We start from the raw sequence: 4,216 nt of genomic DNA on the forward strand, positions 1-4,216 counted from the left end.
GCCTGGAGCCTGCTTCGGATTGTGTGCCTCCCTCTCTCTCTGCCCCTCCCCTGCTCATGCTCTCTCTCTCTCACTCTCAAAAATAAACATTAAAAGAAATTTTTAATAAATAAGTAAAATGGGAACAGCTGCTATCCCGCCCTCACACCCCTCCCCGCCCCCCCCCCGCCCCCGTCAGCTGTTCCTTGGTTTCCATGGCAACTTCAACCCGGTCCTCCTTGTCTATCCTGGGGTCTCCGGCGTTAGGGCTGAGTCATGACAGTGTGGCTCCTCTGGTGTTCCCAGTGGTGATTTCATCACCACTTGTGGTCGCTGTTTAATGTTTATTTTGAGAGAGAACCTGTGAATGTGCACGGTGGGGAGGGGCAGAGAGAGAGAGAGGGAGAGAGAGGGAAGGAGAGAGAATCCTAAGCAGGCTCCACCCTCAGTGCGGAGCCTGACTCGGGACTCGATCTCACAACGCTGGGATCGTGACCTGAGCCGATACCAAGAGTCTGCCCCTGTTCACCTCCACTTCTAAGCAAAGGTCAAGTGTTATCCCGTGCACCTTCTACGGAGAACTTAAAGTATAGAGGGAAATGCAATTAAAAGGTAACACAAAATCCACTTACATAAGGTACAAAAACATGCAAACAAAACAACTTTCAGAAGACAGCCCCCTGGCTGGAAAGGGCCCCGGGGAGGCCACGGGGTCCCGCGTGCTCCGGTTTTGATCTGGGCTCTGATCACAAAGGGACGCTCCGTGCGAAAGGTCCCCAAGCTGATGCGCTCAGTACACTTTCCCGTGTGCACGTGACGCCCCGTAAAGAGTGAAAGCTGAAAGCAGTGTTCACGGAAGGAAGGCTGGGTCGTAAGCGGGGAGACTCTGCGGGCGTCTGCCCGTGCCGTGTCTCCCGGCCTCCAGACGCTTCCGCGGAGGGCGCAGGGCAGGGGGGTGCCCGACTGTGGGTCCCTGCTGCGTCGGAAAGCCTGCATTTCACAGAACCCAGACCGCAGCGGTGCCACCTTCTCTCAGGGCCGGGGCTCAGGGCCAGGACAGCCCAGCAAACTGTCCCTTCGAAAGCAGGCGTCTCGGGCAGGACGACCCGCGCAAAGCGCCCAGCCTGGCTGGCTGGAGAACAGTGTCTGGCCTCTTGACGGCTTCCACCGCCTTTCCCATTTTCACGCGCGTTGCCCTTTAACCCTGGGAAACCTGGCAGCACGGCAGGGTTTTCACCAAAAAGGCATCTCGGCGACTCTGCAGGAGCCCTGGAGGGGCCGAGGGGCAGAGCAGGTGTGGCGTCCTGAGGCCGCATGGGGGCAAGGGACGACGCTGTGTGGGGCAGGTGCGTGAGGCCGCGCGTGCCCGGGTGGTTTTACGGGAGGGTGCCAAAGCCAGCCGCCGGGCAACGTGATGAACGGATCGTTATTTTCAGTCTCCCTACCTATAAAATGTTAACGCTAAAGGCAGCTCGCCCGGTATCCTCCGGTAAGTGACCTTCGCCGTCGGTGGGGCTGATCCGCTACGAGGCTTGGGGGCCGGTCTGCTCGGGCCTGTCGTTCCTCCTGGAACCGGGTCAGGGCCTGTGGCCCGTCTGTGCCAGTTCCTTCGATTCATCCTCTGTCACGGTTTTCAGGGGCGTCTGGGCACAGCGGGGGCGGGGGGGCGGCGCTCACCGACACTGGCCCGTGGCAGAGGGCCGCCCCACGAAGATTCAGGACCGGTGAATGGAGCAGGTGGGGGGACAGCGCCCGGAGAACGAGCAGGGCCTCGCTACGGGGACGCCGTGTTTTATGGCCCTTCCTTTATGACAATTACCTAACGTCGTTCCTGATAAGAGCACGAAATCCAAAGTCCGCCTCACTCTCGACGTCTTAGGATTTCTTGTCTTTTATTGAAATCCGAGTTAGTTAACATACGGTGTAATCCTGGGTCCAGGAGTAGAAGTCACGGTTCATCACCTGCATCCGCACCCAGTGCTCATCCCAAAAAGTGCCTCCTCGAAGCCCGCCACCCATCTAGCCCATCCCCCGCCCTCAGCGTCTTAGCGTTTCGAAAGGGCAGCACCCTCGAGATTTGGTGCAAACCCCAAAAGATGGATTAGATGCTGGCGTCGCCGTCACGGTTCTGGGGCCTCCCCGGCACACGGGGAAGAACTCGGGACAAGACCCTCGGCTGCCCTGGCCCCTCTCCCCACATTCGCTGTCTGCCTTTGACGGCTCCCAGGTGTACCTATCCATCCGGAATCCTCGATCACACCCGCAGGTGGGCCTTCCCTGCCGTCTCCACCCGGCAGCCTTACCCCACACGGCGGGACGGGCCGTTTCACATTTACCCGCGACTTTGATCTTCACCTCCCCCATCAATAGGGATGTGCCCAGGGCAGGAACTGGGGTTTCTCCCCGTCTTTGCTACCGTCACATGCACCGCCTGACCCGGTCCCCGCTCACCAACATCTGCTGGTGAACAAACTGTTCACACAGAAGCGCGGGGAAGGCAAAACCCATCTACACCCTTGTGATCGAGGACCCAGAGCCTCTGACCCTCTGCTGGGCTCTCGGCCAGCACATCCCCTGCAGGTGTCTGCACCCACAGCTCGGAAGGTCCAGCAGGGGCAGAGCCCCTCCCCCCCCCCCATAACCTGGAGAACACCCTCATGCCTGTGTGGGCCCTGCCCTCATCCCCGGCCACACTGGGAGGCGGCCCGTGAGGACAGTTGTCACGGAGCAGCCCTGTGACAGGGAGGGGGCCGCAAGAAACCACAGTCTCACGTGCCTGAGGTCCTGCAGGACAGGCCCCATCTAGCTCAGCAAGTGGTGTCTATGCGCGTGTTTGCCCATATTTACTGCATTCACGATAATCGTAGTGCTAGACAGGCAGACCATGGCTCATGATTGGACACAAGTTTAAGGATTCTCAGAGTTGGGTGCCTGGGTGGCTCAGTCAGTTGAGCACCCCACTCTTAATTTCAGCTCAGGTCATGACCCCAGGGTCATGGGATCAAGCCCCATGTCAAGTGCCTCATCGGGCTCCGAACGGAGTGTGGGGCCTGCTTAAGATTCTCTCTCTCCCTGTTTGTCTGCCCCTCCCCTGCCTGTGCTCTCTCTCTCTCTCTCTCAAATTAAAACAAATTTTTTTTAAGGACTCTGAGTTAAAGTCAGAGAGACGATGGATGGATGGCACAGACAGAGAGAGACATTGAGAGGCAGGGCCCGGCTCGAAGAGAAATTTATCATCGCCCTGCAGACGAGTCAGAGACTCAGGCAGCGTTTGGTGATGGTGTGTGAGTGTCCAGGCGTATGTGTGTTTCGGGGGAAAGAGAGGAAGGAGGGGGAGGGAGGAAACGAGAGGAACGGTGGGACAAAACATCGAGAGCAGCCCTTCACGCGTCCTGCTCTCAACAGGCCGTTACTGGGAGAGCCGCCCCCGGACACTTCCACACGTTCCCCAGGCCCAGAGCGAGACAGGCCCAGGCCCAGGAACCGTGGGCTCCGAGACGGAGCAACAAACGACTGGCCCAGCTACTTGTGGCGCTCTCTCTGGTGCCCGAGTCCCTTCTCCCGGCCGGTTCCGGTCACCAGCCGCAGCCCGGGAGACCATCCTCTGGCGCCCCGCCACAGGGCCGCCGGCCTCTCTCCGCTTTCCTGGGCCAGGGCTGCTCAGAAGCCGGGGGAGCCCCTGCACCAGCACGGCGACAGCCCAAAATGAGGGGGCGCAGGGAGGGAGCAGCTGGGTCTGCCCAGTCTCCATCCTCTGGACGCACCCCGTGCGCCCAGCGCCTGCAGCCGTGACCTCAGTTGGGCCTGGGTGGCCTTCCTTGTTCCTGTTTCCCTCACCCCGTCCCCCACTCCCGCTCCCCTGGCCGCCTCTCCAATCGCCCCCTTCTTTGAGAGGGACCCCGGCGGGCCCCCACGTAGCCCCGGACCTCGGAACCAGCAGGCGACACGTGATGATCCGATGGTACTGCTCATTGAAGGTTTGCGCTCCGATAAGTTGGAGCTGATCATGAATCACGACACGCTCCCTTCCTGACAGCATCACGGGCCTATTTGAGGTCAAAAAGGAGAAATCAGGACGGCGACCACTCAAGTCTCTGCCGCTGGCTCTCAGCAGCCTGCAGGAGCCGCGCCCTCAGGCAGGTGGGGACACCTCTCCGCACACGGGGTCCCCATCCGAGGAGGGGCCCACCTGGGGCTCCCCAGGGCAAGGACAGCAGCTGGGCCAGCCCAGCCCAGC

General features: G+C 60.3%; 1 long non-coding RNA gene across 1 annotated transcript; it reads left to right on the forward strand.

Moving 5' to 3' along the window:
- Window positions 1-401: 401 nt before the first annotated feature.
- Window positions 402-3,568, forward strand: LOC123609860. The gene is made up of 3 exons (XR_006718007.1): window positions 402-1,325; window positions 3,123-3,259; window positions 3,385-3,568. It is a non-coding gene; the product is annotated as an uncharacterized LOC123609860 (long non-coding RNA).
- The last annotated feature ends 648 nt before the right edge of the window (window positions 3,569-4,216 follow it).

The sequence above is a fragment of the Leopardus geoffroyi genome, chromosome B2 (genome assembly GCF_018350155.1).
Source record: "Leopardus geoffroyi isolate Oge1 chromosome B2, O.geoffroyi_Oge1_pat1.0, whole genome shotgun sequence".
NCBI lineage: Eukaryota > Metazoa > Chordata > Mammalia > Carnivora > Felidae > Leopardus > Leopardus geoffroyi.